Below are 27,604 nucleotides of genomic sequence, written 5' to 3'. Positions count from 1 at the left end.
GGAAGAAAAATTGCATGATCACAATGACTGTAAAAAAAACATTTGATAAAATCCAACTGATTTATAACGATAACAACAACAACAACAACAAACTCCCAGCAAACAAGAAAGAAAGGGGAATTTCCTGGATCTGATAAAGGGAATCTAGGAAAAACTTACAGCTACATTATACTTCATGGAGAAAGCCTGGATGCTTTCCCTAAAAGACTGAGAATTAGTTGATGTGTGTTCATACCATTTTTATTCTATAGCGTCCTGCTGGTTCAGTGCAGTAAGGCAAGCAAAAAAAGTAAGAAGTATCCATATTGGAAAGTAAGAAATAAATTGCATTTCCATTTACTATCTACAAACAAACAGAAATTGAAATTAAAGAAACAATACCATCAAAAAATAGAAAATACTTAAGGATAAACTGACAAGAGATTTGTATCACATGGACAATCTAAATCTAAAAATTTCATGGTGAAACAGAAAAGACAAAAATGAATAGAATGATACAGCATGTTCATTGGTCAGAAGACTCATGTCCTAGAATATCAGCTTCACCCAGATCAATCCACAGATTTAACCCGATTTCAATCCAGATCCAAGTATGCTTTCTGAAGAAATTCACAGGCTGACTCTAAAATTTACAAGTTAATGCAAAGTATTTAGACCAGCCAAAACAGTTTTGAAAAAAAGAACAAAGAACTAATGCTACCTGACTTCAAGATTTGTTATAAAGCCAACAGTAATCAAGACAATGTTGTATTGGCATAAAGATACTCACTAGATCAGTGGAACAGAAAACAATCAGATGTAGACCCATATACACAAAGACAATTAATTTTCAAAACCAGTGCCAAGGTCAATTGCACTACTGCATATTTACGCAAACATACAGATGTAGTGAAAAGAATGTCCATATGTACCCCGACGTTCGTAGCAGCAATGTTCACGATAGCCAAACTGTGGAAAGAGCCAAGATGCCCTTCAACAGACGAATGGATAAAGAAGATGTGATCCATATACACAATGGAATATTACTCAGCCATCAGAAAGGATGAATACCCAACTTTTGTATCAACATGGACGGGACTGGAGGAGATTATGCTGAGTGAAATAAGTCAAACAGAGAGAGTCAATTATCATATGGTTTCACTTACTTGTGGAACGTAAGGACTAACATAGAGAACATTAGGAGAAGGAAAGGAAAAGTGAAGAGGGGGAAATTGAAGGGGGAGATGCACCTTAAGAGACTGTGGACTCCAAGAAATAAACTGAGGATTTCAGAGGGGAGGAGGATGGGCGAGATGGGCGAGCCCAGTGGTGAGTATTAAGGAGGGCACGGATTGCATGGAGCACTGATGTTAGATGTAAACAATGAATCTTGGAACAGTATGCCAAAAACTAATGATGTATTATATGGTACTAACATAATACAATAAAAATAAATAAATAAATAAAACACAAGTGCAAAACCAATTCAATAGAGGAAGGGTTATCTCTTTGATAAATGGTGCTAGAACAATTAGATCTCCATATGCAAAATATGAATCTTGCCCCTTTCTTTACACTGTACACAGAAATTCCCTCAAAATAGATCATAAACCTAAATGTTAGAACTAAAACTATAAAACTTGTGTAAGAAAAAAGAGGAGACAATTAATGACCTTGGTTTTGGTAAAGATTTCTTAAATATGGCACAAAACTCCCACAAACTATAAACCAGGCTTTATCGAAATGAAAAAGTGTGACCTAAGACAAATAATACCAAAAAATGGGTAAAGTTTTGAACAGATACTTCACCAAAGGGGATTATAAGTGAAAAGATGGTTAATCTCATCAGTCATTAGGGGAATGAAAATTAGAATCACCATGAAATACTGTTAATTTAAGATTAAAAACATGATGGTGGGCCGAATTCTTCAATGACAACCAATGGCCCTTACCCTTGCATATAATGCTCTTTTATAATCTCCCCCCCTCACGTGTGGGTGGAAGCTATGACTATGCTGAAATATAATACTTTTGGGAAAAGGACTCCTGTGAATGTAATTAAGTTCCCAAGGCAGGTGACCTCATGACAGGTAGAATGTCTATCTGGATCGGCCTGACCTAAGTGCATTGGCCTAAGCCCTTTATATCTGGATCTAGAGGTCACTACGGGGGAAGTCGGAGAGATCAGACGCTAGAGAGGGATTCCGGGCACAGTGGCCGCTTTGAAGATGGAACGCAGCCACATGTCAAGAACGTGGGCAGCTTGAGGAGTTCAGAGCAGCTCATGGCTGACAGCCAGCAAGGAAGCGGGGACCTCTCTCCCGCCTCCCATGAGGAGGAACTGAATTCTGCCGCACGCCCCGCACCTGGAAAAGGACTTGAGCTCTATATCAGAATGCAGGTGGATGTCATCTTGATTTGAGCCTTGTGAGAAGGTGAGAAGGGAATCCGGCCGCACTGGGCCTGAACTTCTGACCCACAGGACTGTGAGCTAGTAAGTGTAGGTTATTCTAAGCAGCTAAGTTTGTGGAAACCTGTGACCCTGCAAGAGAAAACGAATCCAATGGCTGCTACATATGCCTGCGGAGATCCGGAACAGGAACCCTCGTGCACTGCTGGTAGGAATCCAGAACGCACAACCGCTCAGGAAGACAGCCTGGCAGGTTCTTAAAAAGTTAAACATCCTCCTACCAGAAGACACAGCTAATCTACTCCTCATATATACCCAAGAGAAACGAAAACATATGTCGCACAAAGACTTGCGTGCAAATGTTCACTGCACATTTATTTCTAATTGGCAAAAACTGGGGGGCGCCTGGGTGGCTCAGTGGATTAAGCCTCTGCCTTCGGCTCAGGTCATGATCTCAGGGTCCTGGGATCGAGCCCCGCATCGGGCTCTCTGCTCGGCGGGGAGACTGCTTCTTCCTCTCTCTCTGACTGCCTCTCTGCCTACTTGAGATCCCTCTTTCTCTGTCAAATAAATAAATAAAATCTTAAAAAAAAAAAAAAACTGGGAACAACTGAAATGTTTATCAGCAGGTTAACGGACGAACACACTGTGGTGTGGAAGATGACTCAGGAATAAAACTAAAGGAAATGCAACCACATGGATGAATGTCCAATCATTTCTCTGACTAAATGAAACTAGACAAAAAATGGGTAGTGTACTATCTACGTATGTACTATTTGATCCCATTTATGGAAAACCCTGGAAAATAAAAATCTATAATGGAATTTGTTGTCCAGAGGCAGTTAAGGAAAACAGAAGTGGATTACACTGGAGAAGGAAGAAACTTTCGGGAATGAAGGGTAAGTTCATTATTGTGATTATGGTGATTATTTTGTGGGCATGGATATATACCAAAGTTCATCAAATTGTACACTTTACATAATTATGGCTTATGGCTTGTTGTATGACAATTACACTTCAATAAAGCTGTAATGAAAAGGAAGACAGATATTAACTATAAAATAAAATACAAACAAAAGGGGATAATTTCATGGTGTTGTATTCCATTCCCAGCTCTGTGTCTAACTAGTTGTGTGAGCTTAGGTAAGTAACATTCTCTCTGGTCTCAATAGACTTTTCTATAAAATGGGTTGGCCATAGAAGATATTTAAGATCTTTCCTATCAACCTGTAATAACAATGGCTATCTTTTACTGTTATGTTTATAGAATCCCAAATGCTGTACTCACTTTATGTCATCAGAGGGGACTTAGTGAAATCAGTGACTTCTCCAAGATGGAGAAATGAGGAAGTGTAAGATCTAAGGGGTCAAACAGTTCTTCTTGAGTGGACAGCCTGTGCTCTCAGCCAATCTGCTCTACATCAGTAAGTGCAATTTTTCTGACCAGGACTCGCTGCCGGGTAATCTTCCGTGCTGTGTAACTTTGATATGTTTCACTCCCTCTCACTTGACCTTCCAGTCCTCCTCCTACTTGCTGTCTTTTCCCAGGCTTTAACATCCAGTGTAGATAATTTGTCATGTGACTCCTGCAACTTAACAGCATAGCTCTTAATAATGCTAATGTGAGTCATCGAGCAGAACTGTATCCATTGTGCTGAGAATTTATACCAGATACAATTTCATCACTAACATAACAGCTCACAAATTACAAGGGTTCAATATAATTCTGAACCTTACTTCTTATTTTCTGTCATTGCCTTTTCACTCAAGAAGAAAAATAGAAGGGAAAAAAATCCATTGTCTATAGGAGAATGCATAATTTCTTCTCTTATAGAATTTAACTTCACTTGAAAGAAGGGGTAGTACAAATTCCCAAAGGGACCTCTCACCGGAGAGATCAGTTGTAAGCCTTCTCTTTGACTTGCATATATTTCTCAAGAGAGCACATACGTATTATATATAATCGCATGAAAAATACTATGCTAATTAATTAATTCATTAATTTAGCTTATGAAACAGAAGAAAATAGGCTCATCAGAAAATTTCACTACCACAAATCAGTCCTGGACCTTCTTCCTGTCTTAAGTGGGCATAGCCGCTGCTGAATTTGTAATCGCCCGGAGAGTGAGCTGATTAACAATAATCTGCTTGGCTTCAGAGCAATACTCGTTCTTTATTCACACCATGGCTTACACTCTTTATGTTGGGTCCAAAATCAGGACGTCAGGAGGTATGTGGAAGAACCGACTGCCAAACGTGTTCCCTAGAAACAGCACGGGGTGTGGAAACAAACCAGGTCTGACGGTGCGCGGTCTTGACTGCTCACGTTCCTTCTACCTACATTTTGTCTTTCTTGTTCGAACTTGTAGATTCTCTTAGTTCTTCATTTCCTAGAAACAAGACACTAAAGAAATTCTGAGGCCAAGGGGGCAGGCCTCCTGTCTTTTACTTCCGTGGTTCCGTGCCTTCCAGCTTCCTCTTGGAACCAGTCCAGGGAGACTGCTGGAAAGACTGGGCCCCCCTCTCCCCCCTGTGCTCGTCCGCAGCTACCTTGAATCAGATGCATGAGGCAAGCCAGGCTGGAAGGCCTTTGTAAGAAACACATTTAGCTTATTCTTACTGTTTTTTGATGTTGGGAAGCATATTTCCTTTTTTTATAAACTTAAAAATAAAGCTTTATCAAGGTACATTTGACAAGCAGCGAAGCCCGCACATTTGAAGTGTACGGTGAGTTTTGACGTATGCACAGGTGATCACAGGCAAGATAATGAAGTCCACAGTCGCCCTTTGCGACTTGTCCCCAGCCCACCTTCTAGCCTCCTCTCCTGTGTGATAAGATCCTTACCCCGGTCCCCTGCTGGTCGGACTTAACCGCGAATGTATTCTGTTTGATTATTCCACAACACTGAAATTTGTAAGTCAGTCTTCAAAAATGAAGAACTGGTAGATTTCATGGAAAATCCAGATTTCTGTTTTTTGTTGTTTTTTTTTTTTTAAATCCCAAACTCTGGCAAGCCGGGGCGGCACTGGAGTTGGCAGCCACGCATTCGTCGCAGCTGTGCGCTGCCAGCCTCTCCTGACGGGCGCATGTTGGGCGGTTGGCGTAGTCCCCACAGGGCTTCTTGCTGATGTCCCGCTTCTGAATTCACCACCCCTGCCGCTCCGTGTGCCCTCTCCCCGGACACAAGGCCCCATCCGTCTCCCAAACTCCGTAAACTTTTCTTTTTTGTGCCCTTATTCTTGCAAAGAGCTCCGCGGCTCTCTGCCTGGATAGGCGACAGTGAGCTCTCGAGCCCGGCTTGTCTCTCTTTACGTCTCTGCGAGCTGCATGCGTTGCTCCTTGCTCCGTGCTCCTGTAGCACTTCTTCTCACCCTTATGGAATGCATCATTTTGTTAGTCATTGGCACATCGGACCCTCCTGGGAGACGGAGAGTTCCTCAAATCCACAACACACAATGCATTTATTCTATTTAGGAGAAAATAATCCCATAAACTTAATGCTAAATTTAAAAAAAAAACAACCAAAGCATTTATCTATAATTCTAATAAAAATATATTTATTATATATTATGTTTATTAGTATAGTAACATATTCTATAATAGCATATAATATATTTAATCAATATATATTAATTCAAGTTTATTTGAATATATATATATATATATATATATATATATATATTTTACATTTTTGTTGCCTGTTGACTGAGTTAGGTATAATAGCCATGAGTCTAACATGGGGGATCCTTGAAACAAAGACCATCTGGCTCATAAGTGGAATGTTATGCCATTTAATGTTTCACATTTTGGAAAGTGCAAGTTCCTGCTCACACACACGATTGGTCCTTTTATCTATGAGCACAAAAGGTTATAATATATATAATATATAATGTGTATGTATATATATATACACACATATATATAACTTTTCTCTATATATAGTTCTATGTATACATATATGTATATATACAACTTCTTATTCATGAAGTTTCCTAAACATATGCAACAATTAAAAAATTAAATTTTTTTCTAGCTATTTTCTTCACATTTTGGTGACTCTGTGACTAGAATCCATCCTATTTATGACCAGAAGACATCATATGTCTGTAGGGTCATATTAAAAAAAAAGAAAAAAAAATGAAGAAAATCTTCATGCTGTACATCTTTCTTTAGATAAAATATATGAGTTCGGTGCCATTTTTTGATAGCAAGAATGAAAACAGAAAAAAGACAAAAACCTGGCTTCTGTTTTTAACTTGATTCTTTTTTTTTTTAAGATTTTATTTATTTATTTGACAGAGAGAGAGAGAGAGAGATCACAAGTAGGCAGAGAGGCAGGAGGAGAGAGAGGAGGAAGAAGCAGGCTCCCTGCTGAGCAGAGAGCCCTAGATGGGGCTCGATCCCAGGACCCTGGGATCATGACCTGAGTCGAAGGCAGAGGCTTAACTCACTGAGCCATCCAGGTGCCCCTCAACTTGATTCTTTTTAAGGAAGCATTTTGTGAATGTCTTCTGTGTTCAAAAATCTCCATAAGCACTGGGGAAAATAAAGAAATGAGTAATACCTAGTTCATCTACTCAAGGGTCTCACAATGTAGTGGGAGTGACTAGAAAGAATATATAGATATTTTGGATAGTAGAAATGGTTCAAATAAAAGCCAAGAGATTGGGATATCAGCCAATGTATTTATACGATAGTCAAATATACTACTCCTGCCTGAAACATGTGCTGGGATCGGGAGGGAGTATGTGAAGCTAGAGGTTGGGAAATCAGATATGACATTGCTGAAAATTTAAACATCAGATTTGAGGATGTTTGGATTTGTATTGCACGTAGGTAATAGGGAGCCATACAATATTGTACAGTTAGGGTTCAGATTGGAAATGAATATTTGTGTCAGGGTATCAGTTCAGAATTTATACATAGTATTTTAAGGTTTAAGTAAGATTTGACTTCTCTCTCTCTCTCTCTTTCTCTCTTTCAAATGTTTACTGAAGATGCCAAGGGTACTTTTAAATTAGTAGCAGGGTACTGAACACCCATGGAAAATGAGCCGTCTCTATAATCTGGAAAATGCAGTCCCCTGTGATAATTTTGTAACATGTTTGGGGTTTATGTGGCCAGATGACGCTGAGTACATTTTATTACTTGAACAAATTTTGTACATTTGTTTGTTACATTTGTTACAAAATTTGTTACATTTGATCTGGAATAAAAAGCTGTTCCAACCTGGTAACCTCTGAGCCACTGAAGGTGTAAGCCGTTATCCTGACTACTCCAATGAATCAGGCTGTATTTTAAAAACCGAGCCATGAATCCAGTAGCTAGCAAGAGAAAGCACAGCTAAGACCCACAGGGTGACTGCATTAAGAATCTTCTCCTGTCTTTTTTGCTACTCTGATGGATGATAATAATTTCCTTTTTCCCTGCTGATTTTAAATGTATGCTTTCTTCTACCAGTGTGTGAATGTTTTCAGAGTTTTTCTCAGCTGAGCCTTGATAAAATTATCCTTTGGAGGAGGGTGATAGAGCTCTCTGCCTTCATCCCTTGGGGACGGACTTCAGGGATTGGCTTCTGCCCTACTCATAACACAAGGCAAAGAACCAGGCTTGAGACTGTCTTAGCAAAGCTGGGTATTCCTTTATAAAAGCAAGGAACCCAGAGCCATAGTCAAGGACCAAAAGGGTAAGCGGATGAAAACATTTCCCACTTCGGAGGCACTGGGGCGGATCAGGAATCCAACAACAGCGGAGCCTGATGGCCCATGCGGGTGTAGACACTCACCACCTTGATGTGTCATTCTTCTGGGAGCCACGGCCGAGCAAGGGATCTCCCTGGGTGCAATTTTTCTGAGAGCAGCCAGGCCACCCCTTAAAGTCTGTGTTGTTCACACCTGTCCAGATGGACCTGCCCATGCTCATTGTGATGAGGTCAAACCAAAGCATCACTGTGTTGTCTGGTTGAGAAGGGATGTGTAAAGCTGGATGCTGCAAAGGAGTGGGAAGACAAAGATGACTTTGCAGAAGGTTTAAATATCTGAGGAATGGGAACTTTTATTGCAAATAGGTAATGGGGAACCATTAACTGTTGTAGGGTGGATGTCTTCCACCCCAGGTATGTATGTTTCCTAATTCAGATTGTTTCCTTTTGAATCAAAGTTCACGTTTGTGACACAGTCTTACTTAGATGGATAATTAAGGATGGGATCTGCTCTAAGCCCTTGGCTGGGTCATGTGCAACAGCAGCAGAGTAGGAAACAAGACTCTTAGAGAAGACTTAAAGAGAGCTCTGCCCTCCTGCCAGCGGTCTACTCTTGTCCTCATAGTTACCAAGCAGTATATCATTGACAGATGGCAATGGAGAGATGTCTGCCTGGATACACTGGCAATCTCATGCTGCGGGAAAGAACTTTCGAGAAAACAACCGTTAAAACTTCTAGTTGGAAAAGTTTGAATACTTATGAATACAATTATATAACTGAAAAAACCATGAGCTGAACCTGCTCACAATGATAATTTGAGGTTTAATTAATTAATGACTAAAGTACTTTGGAAACACAAAGGACTATATAAATGCTAAATATTATTAAATGTTAATAGCCATGTTCTCGAATAACACTGATATTAATTTAAATTCCTAAACCTTATTATCAGAATGAAATGCATGCTAATGAGGCTTTCCTAATAAATATTTTGTTTATGATGTATCTGGAGTAGTATTACTTATCTTGCTAGAGCAAGGATAAATTACAGCACATGGCAAAAGGGTTGCTGCCTTTTCTTCATTATAATTAAAATGGAAATGTAGCGAAATATAATGAATACATTAGGTAAGAAAATTGGTGTTGGAACTGTTGAGGTTCACTTTATTTACCCAGCCAATGATTTCATTTCTTCTCCAAGTGGTGGTTCTAGTACTTTGTCAACTTTTGCCTTCTTAGCCTCTCCTAACAGGACTAAAGAAGCATATTTTAATTTAAAACAAATTGGATTAAAATAAAAAACTTCCAAGAATGGTCTGAAAAGCTCATGCCATCTTTGCGATCGCTGGAGATATCCTGGGATGCCTTTTTCTGCTGCTTCTGCTTGAGACAACCAACAAGTCACTATCATTGCTACACAGATGGGGGGCGGGCTTGCCTTGCTTTTTTTTTCGTGCATCGACTGAGTCATAACACCAGAGCTTGCTTTTGGGGGCATTGGATCATTTGTGTTTCCATTAGTGAGGACCTGAGTGAAATTCTCAGGTAGAATGTATTCATACATTTATTTATACATTTTTTTTTCCCTCCAAACTGCCTCAGCTGCTTATAATTAGAACACAGTTGGCTTAGTCTGGACTACCTTGAAGTATAGAAATCTGAAATTACACATACTCTAGAATCATAGGAAATAGAAAACTTCTCTCTTTTTTTTCTTTTTAAAGATTTTTTTTTTTTTTTTTTTTGGTCATTTGACAGAGACATAGAAATAGAAGGAACAAAGCAGTGGGAGAAGGAGAGGCAGGCTTCCAGCAGAGCAGGGAGCCAGATGTGAGGCTCCTTCCCAGGATCCTGGGATCATGACCTGAGCCGAAGGCAGACACTTAACGACTGAGCCACCCAGGTGCCCCGGAAAACTTTTCCTTTAATTCCCTTCATACTAGTTGGGTGCTGTACTTTACAGGCATAATTATTTCAATCTCCATGAAAACTCTTGAGGCAGGTGATATTATCCCATTTCTTAAAAGCCCAATTGTACTTATTTATTTAGTTTGATGGCACTCTAAAAAGTTTTAGAGCCTGATTTTGAAAATAAATAATTACATTCTTTAGCTTTGCTTTAGAACAATCCATTTATAATATAGAATAATGTAATTTATTATTGGCTTGTGAAGACACTTTATCAATTAAGGAAAGCAAGCCTTCGCTATAATTTTTAGGCAAATCCTTTTTTTTTCTAATTTTTAAATTGTCCAAATTTAAGTTTTTAAAAAGCATATCGTATGGCATATTTGGCTGTATTTTCCGTTGGGATCTTTTCCATTGTTTCTGAGTTGGAAAGCCTTTCCCCATCCAAAGACCAATAATCTATTCGAAGATAATTTCTTTTCCTAGCACTTTAATTCCTTGAAATTGTTCAAAGAAAAATTATTTTTTCTCTTTTTTTCACACTTAACTCATAAATCTAACTGAAATTTATTACTGTATATAGCATAAGACCCAGCTCCAAATAAAACTTTTTTCCTTCAAAGGATTAACCATTATTTCTAGAATTTATATGAGGCATGATTAGAGTTTAGGAAAAAAAAAAAAGAGTCAGTCTTATCTGGGTAACAATAATTGTGTATAGTGTCTCTGCTGCCTTTGACCAATACATTTTTATAGCAAAGAAGACATTGCGCTAAAGCAAAATGATACTCTACATGGTTTCTCAGGCTTGGGATGTTTTGGCTGAATCCTCACGAGGCGCAGAAAACTATGTTTTCAAGTCATTAGCTTGAGTATTTTGAATTCCTTGGGTATGGAGAGCAGAAATGGCTGCCCCAAAACACCAAGAACCTTGGCCTTGTAGATGCACCCCCCCCCTTTTTTTTTCCAAAAGACAAGACTTAAAGTTGCAGACTGAGGTAGACAGCCCAGGAAAGCCTCCAGACAATATGCCAGCCATGTGTCAACCCGGGATGGGGCTGCTGGATGGATGATCTTCATGTCAAGTGCCACTTAATGCAGCCAGAATATTGGCTACAGTCTAGTCATCTAGGAAATGGACTCCTGTTGCCTAATTGATTTTTTTTTCCCCAAACAGTGGCAATTTTAAGGCATTTAAGTAATAGCTTTGCTGTGGAACTTAGAAAGAAATGCTGATTTCTGGAAATACTACTCAGAGGAAATGAAAAAGAAATTAATGTGCCTCGCATCCGGCATCTAGCAATGCTGATAATGGCTAGCATGCGCTCAAGCTTGCTCTGTGCACACACTGCACATTTAACAGGTAGTTTCCCATTCAGCATTCGTCATAATCCCATGAAGGGATGACTGTTATCACTTAGAATAATTTGTCCTCACCCACTTAGGAAGTAGGGAAGTAAGGATTTGAGTTTGATTCCAGAGTCTATAGACTTAATCACTGTTTATTGCCTATTGGAAGTAGGTACAATGAGTATTTGATAAGATTTCAAATAAATGAATGAATGAATGAACTAAGCTACTTACTGAGGAAGTGTATAAAATAACATTGCTGTAAATTTTCAAGAACTACAAAATTATAATTACCAGAGAAGGATTTACTCATTTAGTATCTATAAAATCTATTTCAACAATTTTAAAAAGTGAAAAAAAATTTAGTAGTTAGTGAAAACACATCTTTGTGTGATAGAGTCATTGAATAAACAGAAAGTAACATTTCCCAGAAAGGAATATATACTATCCTCATAGCTTAATAACATCAGTTATAAAGAAAATAATTGAATTTCATCTGCCTTTTGACAGATTTTTAAAATATAGATTATGAAAAGCTACACATTGTGAAAAACTGAAACTGCCCTAATGAATGGCCAGTGAAACTTAGCTCCTCAAAAGAGATGATCATGTTTATTGGGCTTGCTCTATTACATTTACGTACATGTTAAAAGAAGTGAAGAATGCTTGAGAGAAATACAACCCAAAAAATGTTAATGGAAATGGATTATCTATAACCATGCAAATGTAAATGGGAAAATTAATCAAAAAATGGAAGATTAAAAATTTTAAGAAAATATGTATCGTTCTCTATAATGCACCTATTTTCAGTTTCTACTTGACAGAAAATAATATGTAAACAATGATTATGTTAAAAAATAGTTAATGCGTTCCATGGGTAAGTATTGAAGAAGAGTTACCACTATTTGTAACATCTTAAACAAACACTTTCAAAGGAAAGGACATAAAAGTACGATACATCACATGATGTCACCACAATCTCATAAATTCAAATATTTAGAAAGCATATCAATTTCACATTGTAAAAATTATTTGGAAAACTAAAACATAGAAAGGAAATGAGGAGACATTATTCTACTGTTTAGTTGTCTAAGTTTATAAACATCAGAGAAGGGTGGATTGGCCATCAGGAAATAAAACGCATAAGTAAATCTGAAGACACATTTAACTGACCAGCATGGTTGGCGACACTAGACAAAGAATACAGATACAGGCAACATCTTTTTTTTTTTTTTTTAATATTTATTTCTTTATTTGACAGAGAGATCACAAGTAGGCAGACAGGCAGGCGCAGAGAGAGGAGGAAGCAGGCTCTCTGCTGAACAGAGAGCCTGATGCGGGGCTCTATCCCAGGACCCTGGGATCATGACCTGAGCCAAAGGCAGAGGATTAACCCACTGAGCCACCCAGGTGCCCGATACAGGCAACATCTTAAAGATTGAAACCATCGAGACAAACAATGACAGATAATCCCAACATGATGATCATCAGTGATGCCAACCATCAGATTATCAAGAAAGTAAAAGTAGAATAGCGGTCTCAACATACTGACTGAGGCCTTTAAGCAGGGCAACAGCAAAGTGCTTTTCCACATTAACATTCTATTTTTCTCAACATATGGCACATTGAAGAAGTCATAAAACTCTAAAGATGTTACATGGGAAGAAAGATAGAGTGTCTAAGGCAATTGTCATGTTATTAAAATCTTGGCCAAATCCTTCTCTATGTTTCTCTTTTTTTTAATGCCTCCTAAAATGTATGCAATGGAAATGTGTTTTTGGTGATTATTTAAAAGGGTAAGTATGTCTCCTTGTATAAATTATTAGTCTTTAACCACCTTATAAATTGCACAGGCTAACTCTAAACTTGAAGTTTAAAAACCTTAACCTAAACCAAAAATATTTACAGCCCTTTCCAGAAAGCTTGCTGACTCCTACGTTAGACCACAGAAGCATGACACTGTCAAGATTTTTCTTAAATGTCAACTCTAGGAAGAGTAAAGAAGACAGCTTTAAGATCTCATCTGTCTCTGTTGGTTTTTGCAGCCCTTAGGAGAATGGAAGTCTGATGGCTATGAAGTAAGTTCATCAGTTCCAATGTAGACTGGAAACAAAACCTGGGGAAGAAAAACACAAGGTATTTTACCAAGATGGACGGTGTCCTCACTAATCAATGCCCCATTACAATATGAATTAAATAGAATATCATCTTTGGTTTGGAGGCATTCACTCAACTTGGGGCAACTTTGCTTGGAGAGGCTGAAACATGGAGGGTAGTGTCAGAAGACCGTGAGTATCTGAGGAAATGTCAGAACAACAACAACAACAAAATCAAGTTGTGAAACTGACAAAAGACACAGAGTGCTGCTGGGAGTCAACACAAGACATTAGAAGATTGAAGATGGCTGCTGAATAGAGAGGCCTGCACCAGGCTCCCTGCTAAATGCTATAGGAAGCGCTCATGTTCCTCATCTCCACCATGGCCCCAGGCTCCCCAGTGATGCATTTTGACACTCAGGCAGCTGTGATTAGCATGGGTGCAGTTAGGAGAAACTACAGGTTCTACACTTCCATGCTGAAAGATCTAAAATCTTCTATTTAAAATATCAACATCTAAAAGTATTTGGAGCAACACATGTGAATTGAAGAGAAACTAAATAATCTATCTATCTTCTGGGAAATGCCCGAGAAAATTAAGGGGAACTCAGTGAGCTGGCTTGAACTTTAGTCTCTCTTTCCCCACATCTGCCTTGAATATCTACTCTCAGAAGCTGGTGCTTCTTGGTTGAGGAGAAAGCATACTAATGAATTCTTTCTTTTGAGAGTTTTTATATAATCACATCCATCGGGCTGTAGAGGCGTAAGTAGATGGTTTCTTATCATCTCTTCCAGACAAGGCCAGCTACAGAACTTTCAAGACTCAGTTGCAAAATGATAATGTGGGGTCCCTTGTTCAGAAAACAAGAAAAAAGTGCCATTAGAGGTCCTAAAATACACAGCTTTTTCCTTCCTTCCATGATCTTTCTCACAACTTGCCATGGCATTTTTATTTGTTATTTAATGTGTTCCTAAGTGGTGAAAAATTAGAATGTTAAATCATTATCATGTACTGTCTATCTGTATGTCGTGTGTTACCAGTTTTAAATGCAAACATTAGAGCGTTTAACTAGTACGTGGAATCACTGAAATTACAAAAATCATACATGCACATGTATTTTGGTCTTACCAGAACAGTAGAAATTCGTCAACAACCTAAATCAAAACTCTTTGAGATGTGCGTATTCTGACAACACTCTTCCTTCAGCTCAGTGATGAGTGAGGGACGATGGAAGAGGAAGGGAACTATGGTTTGCCCTACTTTCCTTGTCCTTCTATGTCATCCTACATGGTCGGCCAAGAGAGGGAGTTAACATGTGTGAGAAAGAACGAAATACAGATCCTTTGTCCGTCATGTTTCTTAAAGACCACTCTCACCTTCTTTCTGCATCGAAGCAAGCTGTTTTCAAATGAAAAGAGTGGCTCTCGTGAGAGGCAGCACCCCCACGTCTGTAGTAGTGGACGCAGCAGGCTGACTTCGCACTCATACTAGGCCCAGTCAACTCTGCGCGATGTGGGCCCACTGAAATTCTGTGCTTATGGCATCCTGGGAACGCTCAACAGCAGACACGGCTATCGCGCCATCGTCCCGGCTCGTGTGCCTGCTGCATTATCCCATCCAATTTCACCTACAAGACACCAGATCAAAGATAAAATTAGTAAGGTTTCTGGAATAGCACCAGCAGAGCCTTAAACCACGTGGGGCCCTTCTAAGGGAAGGCCTGGGCCTCAGTACAGGCCACTTGCCCACGAAGCCAGCTTTGCTTCCAGTGTTTGGAGAGAAGTTTCCATACACCAGCTCGGGCTCCATTGTCTCCAGGAGCAGCTGGCAGCAGGGAGGAGCTCATCAGACAGTGACATTCGATCTGCCCTAAGCCCCTCCTTGCTAGTGCTAGGTTCTGTCTTCTCCACATCCCGCTATAGTCATGGCACTGTACAGCCTCCCACAGGCTCACAGTTGTCCCTCTGCTCAGTCCTAGTGGCTCCTCAGTGTTACCTAACTGACCTTCTTAAATGTCATTTCATTCTTCCTCAACTGGCTCTGTTTAGGAGGAGACTGGGTGTCATGAATCTCCAGCCGTCAAGAACCAACTATATTTCTTGGTCCTTAGGCATTTGGTTACTCCGAAGAGTGCCACAGCTCCAGGCTCACCCCTGTAAACAAGCGTACTAATACTTCATCACTCCTGCCTCAGCTGGCCCTCATCCTACCGGATCGTGGTGCTGCTTTTGTGAACACACACATGCCCCTGGCAGGCACAAGGATTCAGCGCTCAGATGACAAAGCCTGTGAAGGTGGATACTCCCCAGCCAGGCTCATGGTCCCGTGGCCCTGTAGTGAGGTAGTCAGAATATGTAGCCTTGTCCTCGAGGGACCGCCAAGCAGCTATGCCTGGTTCATTTGTATCAGACACAATCACAGCCTCCAACCGCATCTGAATGTCTCATAACATTGCTCCTCCTGGGCTCTCGGTGTCTAGGATTTATCCACACTGTCACTTCTTTCTTACTGGGGATAAGAATATGCCGTCCCCCAACATGCCACTTGGGCAGAAGGATTATTTTGAGCTGGAGGCAAATGAAGATCAATAGATACAGAAAGACACCTTTCCTGAGCTTCTCTTATTTGATGAAAAGCAGAAACCTCAGAAAAATGGGGACTACCATAAATCTCCTCTCCTGGGGAAGTTTCCTTGCTGTGGGGGAAATAAGGGGAAGTTGGCATCAATGTGGACCTGCACAGCAAATTCGCTAGTTTCCCTCACACAGTTACCTTTCTGCAGTGTGCCACTCCCGGGAGCCTAAAACGTCTCTTTCGTCTCATCGCTTCTCTACAAATGTATTGTTCTTTGCAAAAATGCTACAGAGGGGCACCCGGGGGGCTCAGTGGGTTAAAGCCTCTGCCTTCAGCTCAGGTCATGATCCCAGGATCCGAGATCGAGCCCCACATCGGGCTCCCTGCTCAGCGGGGAGGGAGCCCGCTTCCTCCTCTCTCTCTGCCTGCCTCTCTGCTTACTTGTGATCTCTGGCAAATAAATAAATAAAGTCTTAAAAAAAAAAAAAAAGCTACAGAATCTTAAGTTCTAACCATGCCTTTGGCTTGGACACCATGAGGTTTCTCCAGCATGATGTACCATACCTGTTAGTCAACTTTCGTTTTTCTCTTATTAATCTGTCTTTCAGGAGTCTAATTTTATGGGCCCCAACTGGAGAGCCCAGCATGGCAGGAAGAAAAGGAATCTCTCTCTCATTCAATCTCCCCAAATCACCTAAACTAGGGCCTTTTAAAACACCCGTGTGCAAGTGGGAGCCTGTGCCAGGGCCCAAAATGAGCAAGAGGGTCTGCACTCTGAAATCTTGGTTGAATTATCCACCGATGTCCTGATGATCACAGATCTGTCCTCTCTGAGTCTCCCACCTTGGGTCTTCTTTACTCATCTACTCTGTGATCCACATGCATCCCCCTGGAGTCCTCTCACGACGGGGAACGGATCTGAGGGCAACACCGGCAGCAGCGCCCTTGGTGAGATTGCTTTGAAGTCTCAAGTTTTAATCTTACAAATTCATGTGAATTTTGCATTTTATCCATAAATCATTCCAATTTGTTTTACTATAGATCTACTTTAATTAACCTTGTTAAATTACTTGACTTTCCTCTCCAACTTTGCAGGAAATGTGATCCTCATCATTATTCTAGGGCTTTCCATAGTGTGCCCGCCTGATTTGTCAAGGTGTAGATGCATCTTATGCATTCAATGTTTAATTTTTCCTACAAATATTCAATAAACATTGGTTACATTGAGGCAGCATGCGGGGCACTGGGGGTACAAGGATAAGCAAACATAGACCTTGTTTCTAGACTTCCAAAGCTTATAGTCTAGCATTGCCCAGGATGAGGGATGGAAGTAAGACCAGCAGTGTCTCACTGGAATCACAAAGCACAATACCATTTAAAAAATTTTTTTAACAATTGAAACTCATAAGAAAGGAAAATGTTATGGTTTTCAGAATCCTTAATACTGAGTGTTTTTCCTGAACTTTAATACTGAGGCTCTCACTCCTACAGTCAAAAATGTCCACATGGGTGTGGTTGGGGGTGGGGAGTGGGATAGGAAGAAAAGAAAAAACAGAAAAGTTTATTGCCCTAGCCAGAATTTCCATGTGGATTCATTAGTACAAATGAACTCCCTTCCTGGTCAACTGAACTGAATTTAATCGCTAGGAAATAATTCAGTGCTGACAGACAGGATGAGCCGAATGACCTTGTTCCTTGTATTCCATTTCTGGATTTTTATGAGACTTTTCCACCTCACTGGAAAGTCGTCTTAGTCTATCAATTTTACGTATTTGGTTTGGATCGCTTTCCTTGGGTAGATTAAGATCCAAGTGTGCTTTTGTGTTTTTAACTATATTAATTGCTTGATCAACTCCCATTTCGGAGATGCTCAGCAAAATGCTTCCTGCTAGAATCTCTGCTTCTCTGTTTTTTTTTCCCTTTTCGTCTATTAACCCTATACTTGCCATGCAAATTATACAGATTTTACACTTCTGGCGCTCGTAAATTACATCGATATTTGAATTTCATTAGAATCTTTCATGCATGATTGAGTTGGTTTATGTTCTTCCTTTCCAATCAAATGACTTGGATCTGAAATCTGTTCCTGACTCAGTGGTATGGCAAACAAGTTCTAACCTTGCTAAATAATGTCTAAGTGTTTCCAAATGAGAAAAGGGGAGGGGGAAAAAGTGTCTAAGAACAGCAAGCATTTTTATTTTAGGAGCAAATGAATTCCTAGAATTGATAAAGGTTTAATTAAGCATTTTTAAATAATCACCAATAACCCAATGAGAAAATAATATATACAAAAGCATTTGTGTATTTTCAATTCTTGTACTGAGGATAACAATGTTGACCCTTTTAAAAAAAAAATCTATCTTTGTAACGGCAAAACAGAACAATAAGGTAGTTCCAAATGGATTTGGATATTCAGGAGGTCCATGCGATCAGTAAAAATTGACCTTAATCTTGCCATGAATAAAATACTGTTCCCTGCTATTTATGTAGACCTTTTGAAGTAGATAACAAAGCATGATATTAAGTGAAAATGGACAAATTCTTTCCAGAGAATTATAAATAATGAGATTGTGTGAATAAACAATCCATCTTTCATTTTGGTATAAAATTTCTAGGTATGTTAAATATATTTTAATAGTCTAAAACAGCACACAATCAAGAATTAATTGATTTACTACAGCATTTTAAATTTTTATATTCTCTTACCAAAGAAATATAGATTCGTTTGGAGATCTCTCCCTACAGTAATGACTGTTCACTTGAGAAGGAAAACAAAGAACATTAAAAACATAATTGGCCTCAGATAATAATTTGAGATTTCTCCTAACTCCGGTTATATAGGGCTAAGTTTTTTATTATTTCGCATGTCCTACCTCTAATTTCTCAAATTCTTAACAAATGAACACACATTACATATTAAAAACCACCCATTGTCTTTCCGTTCAGCTTTTCTAATCTACTACATTCTAGCTAAACAGGACCTTGTAGCTGTCCCCAAACATTCTACCTGTCCCCAAACATCTCTATACTCTTAACTTCATGCTTTTGTTCATCTGTTTTCACTGCCTAACATAGATTCCCCAGGATTTATGCTTACCATCATGCAGCTCACCCTTCATTTTTCAACACAAATGCCAGCCTCTCTGTGAAGTTGTTCCAGAAAGTGATTTCTCCCATCCTTGAAATGTTACGTTTAGAATATTCCGAAATGCAGCACTAATGAAACATATAGAAACATGAGCTTTGGAGTCATTTTTAAATTGGAGTTGAGCACTGGCTACTGGCTACAAACAATCTGACCTCTCAGACTCTTGTTTTCTCATCTATAAGATGAGAATAATAGTAGTCCTTTCACTGTGGTGAGGACAAAATGAGATAATTTATGTAAGATTCCTGGTCCAGGGTCAGTCCAATACAAAGGACTCAAGGTTAGTAGCTCTTATGATGTTATTACTACTCTCCTCATTTGATCTATGACATTGTTTTAGTTGGGAGAAGACAAGTCTATTTCCTTAACTAGACGGTTTGGTAAAAAATGTCTTATGTTTCTTTGCTTTTATTCCACTACAATGTCTAATACAATGTCATATCGTGTCATGGGAATTTCTTAGTTGATAGTTTTTCTGTGAGCACCTTAAGTGGCTATTTAAAAAGATAGAAGGAAAGAAAGAGAGAGAGAAGAAAAGAAAAAGTAAAAAATTCCAACCATTCTTCTTTCTTACCTGTGTGTGTGTGTGTGTGTGTGTGTGTGTGTGTGTGTGTGTGAACTTCTGGGACAGAGAGTCAGCTAACTTTGAATTCCCACAGCAAAAATACGAAGGCTTCTAAAGATTGGCCATTCTTACTGATAAACAAGATGTTTTTAAGGGTGCCAATTGCTCCAGAGTATTATCAGCTAGAAAATAATGCAAAACAAGTTTTTCTAATAATAAATTCCTAACAATTTAATCTAGTCAATGATATTTAGCTCAGAATCAAGTTTTCAAGCTTTTTTTAGCTTTAGAAAATTATAATTTCTGAGTAACGAAAACTTGAGAAATAAAAGACATCTTGCTAGCATAATTTGTAAAGCATTCAGTGGTTAAAATAAGAAAAAATTAGCCTTTGAGTGAAACTTAAAACACGTTTGTCAAAAGCTAGCAGCCAAAACACAGGAAAGCAATTTATCCAAAATTAGATTGCTTTGAAATCCTAAGGTTAATGGAATCACGGGAGGGAAAAGGTGGTGAGATAATTTGGCATCGTTAAAACCTTCAACTTAGATGGGAGATAATGTAAGTTAACTATGTGAACATTAACTCACGTCTTAAAATGCTCCAAACAATTGGGACCTGTTAGGAAAAATATTCCAAGAAAAGAAGAGCAGAGAGTGATTTTTGCATCTGTCTTTTAGAAGGATAATGTGAAGCCCATTGAAATCCCTTTCTGGCGAAGCTGCTTTTAACTTACAAATAACTTGACTGAAAATCCAAGTCCACCAAGAAAAAAAGAGTTAATACAAAATGAGTTTAAGTTCAATTTGCAGACTAATGAGAAAAAATGAGTTTTTTACTTGACTCACTAAAATTTAACTCCAGGTATTTTGGGGGGCTTTTGGGGTGAGAGAGGGAAATGACAGAAATAAAACTATGGAGTTTGGCCGTAAGACCGCCTAATAAGAGCGGCATCATTGACTTGTATTAATTTCCTTCATCATTTTATTCATTCATTCATTCATTTACATTCACGTGTTTAAATGTGTCCTAAGAAAGTATGACCATTGCAGAACAACAAGATGGAATCACGCATTCTGTTTTCCTTAAATGGAAATGAGTAATAACCATGTTTATCATAACAGGTGTCCTTGGGTTGTATTTAGCATTTAATATTTTTCTAAGTCAAATAATTCTGTTTGAGTGCCTCTTTCCCCCTTTGGAACCATAAGAAACCAGGGAAGTATAAATTAAATGCACCAGTATCCAGAGATAGAGCATTTATATTTTTGAAAAGAGTAATATTATTTGTTAGAGATCTTGTTCAGTCATTTATAAATAGTCACCTTTGTAAAGCAAGAAATAACCTTGTTTAAAAAACCACTGACATTGTTGTTCTATTGTCACCTGCTGGTAATTGAAAATGTGTTTCTGTCAGTTCTACCTAAGATGGAATGTAATTCCTTCTAAGATCTTGATCTTAAATTGGTAGCAAGAAAGCCAAAGAGGAAAAGCAAGAAGTCTTTACTTGTTCTTTGCACGAGTAATTTTGCACTGCCCTTTCTGATAATGTGAGTTATTATTCTTACTGACTCTCGGAAGGCAGCGATAGACTTCTATTTTTTTTTTTTTTTTTCTTACAGCTCTCAGCTCTGTTTTACTCAATTGATATGGAAGTGGGTCTCTGCCTGGCTTTGGAACACGCATTTGTAATGTTTATTTTAAAATAAAATCCAGATTGTTTTGTTAGAACAAGCATCTACACACAGTAAATAGCTAAATCCTTGCCACAATCTCCTCAGCTTGGTTTTTTCCTGCGGGCCCACAGACTTGTTCTAGAACATGTGTAACCTTATAGCCTTAAGTATAACAATGATTACAGGGAATTAGTCTTAGTCTCAAAATCAAGGATCCAGAATAACTCAGACTGTTACCAGCCTCGGCTGGATAACGACCGGAATCTAAAACTACCGGATGTTTCACAACGATCATACTCTGAGATGCTTATCTATATTTCAAGGAATGCAAACAGAATTTTAATTACACTTGTAACACTGCCTGAGGTAATCATATCACAGAAAATACTGAAGAGCTCTTCTGATTTTTTTTTTTTTTCTATTTGAGGGAATACACAAGACCGCAGGAAATAAGAGTAAAGTTCTTCCTTAACCATCAGAGAATTTGAAAAATAAACAAGCTGATTTGGAAGAGATTATACCTTCTCATCAACCAAGTACAAGGAATCAATCTTGAAATTGGAATGAATTTATGAGGTCACATAAGCAATCTTTGCACGAGAGCAATGATTCCATCTATAATATTCTGCCATCCAAGTACTAACCAGGCCCGACCCTGCTTAGCTTCTGAGATCAGATGAGATCGGGCGCGTTCAGGGTGGTATGGCCATAGACCCATCTATAATATTCTGGATTAGAGGTCATCCTGACTGTTGAAAACACTTCTAGAGACTAGGAGTTTCTTACTTAGCAAAGCGATCTGGCCCAACCCATTTATAAAGACTTGTAAACATTCAAGAGTTCCCTGTATTCAGGGAAAAAATTAGCCTCCCCTAGAACTTCTTTTTATTGTTCTTTGTGCTGTCCTGTGGAGTTAACAGAGTAAATCTAATTAACTCCTGTTTCACATGACAGTCTTTCATATATCTGAAGATACCTACCATGACCAGTGTTTGTGGTGCTGTGGTTCAGTGGTGTTCATTTTATTTCTTTTGATTTCCTGCACACTGCAGGGATCTGGGGATGGGGTTAGCTCCCTCCTCCTTTATCTTTTAACCATAATAAAGATGTCTTCTAAAAAGGCTCTTCTTCCCTTGTCTTTGTATAAGCCCTTTGCTAAGTTAGGTATCAGGCCTACATTAGCCCTTCATTATATATGATATTTTAGATCTAAGTAGACGTGCACTTTGATGTTTAAAATTTGTAATCATTAGGCATATAAGTATTCGGACTTTTTAACACAAGACCATCTTGATGTTACCATGTATGAAATAAGTACACTTCCAGTGTAAATTAAAAATGAGCATCTTAAATGCCACAGTTTGTTGACATAAAATTGGTTCTTGTGGCATACAGGTGTTGGAAATATAAATCTGAAGCTGAACCATCGTATGTTCAGCTACTTCAAGGTAATAAGATAAATGAGATGCAGTGTTTATCTGCATACTCATTTATCTAGCTGTTAGTATAAGGAGGTCAGGTAGATATCTATGCAGTGGGAGTCAGACCTGTGGGATGTCAATTTCAAAAATGCAAATAAACTTACAGTGCATGTTTGGGAAGTTTTGTTGGTAAATACACTTGCTGAGCCATTCTGAAATCAATATGCTATTGGAGATGGACGTATGAATGATCTCAGCCTGCAGAGATGCTTCTGAAAGTCGAAACCTCTCCATGCTATGTTCCTAAGAGACATGGGGGTGGAAAGCCCAGTGGTGAAAAGAACCGGTAAAGGTCAAAGGAAACTTTCTAAAACGAAATTGTGGTAGCTGGATGGGCATTCATCAAACTAACTGATCAATTGTACTTCACTATATAAACCAGACTTCAACAGGAAAATTTAAGAAATCTAATGAAGTATAAGGAAACTTTCTGAAATGACTTTACAATATCCTGACACGGCTTTGTCTCTTTGCAAGTAAATCATCACGACGTGGTTTTCCAAAATGTTATTATCTGAAGACTGAAATCCTCAAGACTGTAGGAGCAGGGGAAGGAGGAAACTTTAATTTATTAGGGACGTTCCACACATTCAGAGGATGAAACTTGATTTTGTGGTTGCAGTGGTGCATAAATCCCATAAAGCTAGTCAGCCATTGGCTAATGTTCTAAAATCCCTAAAGCATCGGTTAGAGCCCGAGAAAGAAGTCCCATTGAACTGGGCATCTAAGATGCTTTACTGATAAAGCAGGACCAACAGCTCTGTCTGAGGCATTGTGGCATAGAGTTCCCCCGAAACTAATGGGATCACCATACTTTTATTAGCCTCTCTTACAAAGCATCCGTTTTAATGAAGCTTTGGGTAGGAATTAACTTTTTTTTTCCCTTTGGTGCCCAAAGAGCTTCTATCTAGTTAAGGTCACTCTACTTAAAAGCTTTTCTTGTTACTCCTCAAATGCACCAACAAAACAGAGGTCTCAATTTCTTGCCCCAATAGAATGGTGCAATCCCCAATGGGAGAGCCTGATAAACAATTACATGAAGAGCACAGAAAATATGCAGAACCTAGGGTTTTCTGGACCAACTGTAAATATAGTCTTGTAAAGATTAACGATTATAGAAATGTTCAGTCAGATAAGGCAGAAAGGGCAAAGACAGCAGCCCTCTTCTATAAAAAATTGTCAAAATAATCCTGAATGGTACTGTAATTTTCTCTCTCTTAAGTGTTATTTAAAATACGGAATCAAAAACATTCTAACATTTAGGATTTTTCAAAAAGGTTACTTTAATCAGAATTTTGGAGAGCAGAATGTTAATATTAATTTAGAATCATTACCCAAATAGGGTTTGCCGTTAAATGTTTTACTCTTAAATGGTATACACTTATAATTTTGAGCCAAAAGTTTAGGAAATTAAGAAATACCAGTGATCAATTATCAAAGTATGTATTTAAATGTGCAAAAAAAGAAAAGAAATCTATGATAAGATCTTTACTGCAAAGATATTGTAATCTTGTTCAGAGAATAAAAGCAGCAGGAATTGCCAACATTTAAATGCTGAGGAAATGGGCATAAGTGATAAATAGTTTGGTGTAAAATGTAGATGCTAAGTGACACAAATTCCTAGAGGAGGTGTCGGTATGACCTACTGTTGTTGTGTATGGTATCACAGAGGACTAAGTCTTGAAATAGTCGGAAAGATGGCAAGAAGGGAACTGGCAAGGATAAGCAGTAAGAACATTTATCTGGTTAGCATTTGGGGGTGGTAGTGAAGGATTGGGGTTTACCAATGCTGAAGCAGGGTGGGAGATAGAAATATTTTGAGAAGAAATGTTATGATGGCCTTCAATGTCAAGGATCCAATTTGGTGTGAGAACTCACATACACCTTGGGAAGATTTTTGAATAGGATAGAAATAGGATGGCAGCTGGTGGCGGAACAAAGCAGAGCAGTGGGACAAATCCTAGACTTAAATCCCCTAAATCAGGGTAGAACTCGATTTTGGTATCTCATGGCCAGCATTGTTCAGGATGAGCTACCTAATGCTTCAGCACTGAGTAATGTGAATAAAGGATGTAGAAATTTGGGTGAACTATCAATCACTGTGAACATATAATGTAGTGATGCTTCAGCATTCTCTGGGAGTAGTGTTGACAGGAATAAAGAAGGTGAGCAGACAGTGGTGAAGAGCACTCATGTGTGAGGGAATGAGGACCTGGTCACATTCATTAATGACTCAAGGTGGAATCAAAGACTTGTATGTAGGAACTGGAATGATTTAATCCTGCACATTTTAACTGCAGGCTTCCATCTGTGGAGACAAGGATCTTTCCTGCTTTGTAAATCTCCAAATATACTTTAGGTCATAAACTTGTGACTCTATATTCACTGGTACTTTATGTAAAAATACCATTTGTCATGACTTGTTCAATTATTGCCTAGCAAAACACCACACAACGAACACCCAATAAACTGTTAATGGATGATAGCTATGGTTATGTCTAACAAAATACTGATTCTAGCAGGCTTCCTACATTTAAAATGAGCTAAAATGGCTACTACAGCAATAAGTTTATCATGCTCTAGCTTTGTTATTTTCGTTTGAGGGAGGAAAGTGAAGGAATTTCCAAATCTAGGTTGCTCATCAGACATGGCATGGGAAGAGATGAAGCACATTTTAAGGTTCTTCTACCTGACCAGTCGAGGGAATGGAGATTATTATGATAAGACCTTATTAAAAAAAGGGGGGGGGAACATCTTATCCCTAAAGAAAATCTAGCGAAGACTACTTAAAAAAAAAAATCCATTAGGAAAAAGAGATAAACAAAGTCTTGTTTCCAATCCACGTAAATTGCAGGAAGGCTGATAGTTGGGAGTATAATTTGATGGTCTCTGTTATATTTGCACACATAAAGTTAGCAGCGACAACAGAAAAATCAGATGTGTGCATTTTCCCTTTATTTCCGAGAACCCTATGCATTTAAGGCTGGCACAGTCCATCACACAAACTTGTGATAGCAGTAAGAGATAAGAACACAGTAAAGGAAGGGCATCCTGTAAAAAGTGCCTTAGAAATTTCTCATCACACACAACTGATAAAAACTCAACATGCAGAGCACACCAAGAATGCCAAGGGCTGAAATGAGATTGCTCAACGAACAGAATGATATCTGGGAGAGTCAGTTTGTGACAAAGTATGAGGTAGGGGTGGTGACAGGATAACAGGGAAGGGCCATGGTGAAAGAAAGACACACAGACAACTCAAAGATCCCAGAGCTTTCAGCAAGGGGGTCTGTTCAATAGCTCTGTGGTTGGACGGGCTCTCTGCTAAGACCCAACTGTCCTCTTCAAGAGCCTTCCAGTTGTCTGTTCTGTACTTCTTGGTAATTATTCCTCTGCCAACTGAGTGGATGAATTGTCTCCCTCAAAAAGATATGGTGAAGTTCTCACTCCTTGCCCCTGTGAATGTGGCCTTATTGGAAATAGTCTTTGCAGACGTTATTAATATATGTTCAGATGATCCTGGCGCAGAGATGGCCCTTAATCTATGACTGGTGCCCTTATAACAAGAGGACAAGGAACACAGGGGTGGACATACTCAGAGACAGGGAAATCTCCCCATGGCGTCGGAGGCAGATTGGAGTAGTGAGTCTATATACCACACGACAAGAGCGATTGCTGGAAACACCGGGAGCTCGGAGAAAGGCACAGACTAGATTCTTCTCTAGAATGTTCAGAGAGACCATGGCTCTTCAGATACCTTCGTTTTGGACTTCCGGCCTCAGAAAAGTGAGAGAATACATTTCTAAGATTTCAAGATTTGTTACAGTAGCCCTCAGAAACTAACATGCCAACCATCTTTCACTCTTTGCTGTTTTGGGTTCATGTCCCATTTTCCTCAATGAGATGACAACATCCACGACAGCAGGCCCTCATCCTATACTCCTCTCCTCCGCCCTCGACTTCCAAGCGTCTAGCTTACTGGTACGACAGAAACCGAGCCCTTCATTGTAACCATGAATGCCATGCAGTGTTAAGACTACTGAACAGGTGGCAAATGGGGGCTAAAACCTGCTGGATGCTAATTGCCAAATGGATGAAGCCTCTGGAGTGTATTTGTCCTAAAGCAAATTGCTGTATATTTTAGTTCATAATTGTTTTCTAATGATTTCTGTGTTGCCTGCTTCCATAAAATATTTTACTTGAGTGACACAACTAACAAGCAGAGAAGAGGACAATTAAAACATAACAGAAAACGTTGGAGGAAAAAAGAAGGATAAGGAACGATTTAGTTTCGGCAATGAGTTAATTATTACGATTGAGTGCTAAATATGCCTCTGAGCTTACTGGCAGCCAAGGAAAAAAAGATTTTATGGTTGGTGTTGGAGAAAAAGGAAAAAAATTTTACTTCACCTGAAGAGTAGAATTTCTTTCTGCAAGTAAAACTTATGAGGATTTTTATGTGAATTCTTCATGTGACCTTCCGTGTGAACATAGTATCTGTTCAAGAAACGGAATTGTTCATTTCTTTGATCACTGTTTTGTGAAAGACATTGATGTGTTTCAGAAGTGGACATTTCTGAAATAAGTTCCTGAAAGTATATTGGGGCATTTATGGGCTTAGTCGTTCTTTCAGTCTTTCATTCCACAAGAATTTTTTTAGTGCCTAGAGTGTATCGAGCCCTGTGCATGCGAGGTACTGAGATTTCGCTGCAG

This window comes from Martes martes (assembly GCF_963455335.1).
Source record: "Martes martes genome assembly, chromosome: 6".
NCBI classification, from domain to species: Eukaryota; Metazoa; Chordata; class Mammalia; order Carnivora; family Mustelidae; genus Martes; species Martes martes.
The sequence above is the reverse complement of the archived record's forward strand: the minus strand, read 5'-3'. Positions refer to the sequence as shown.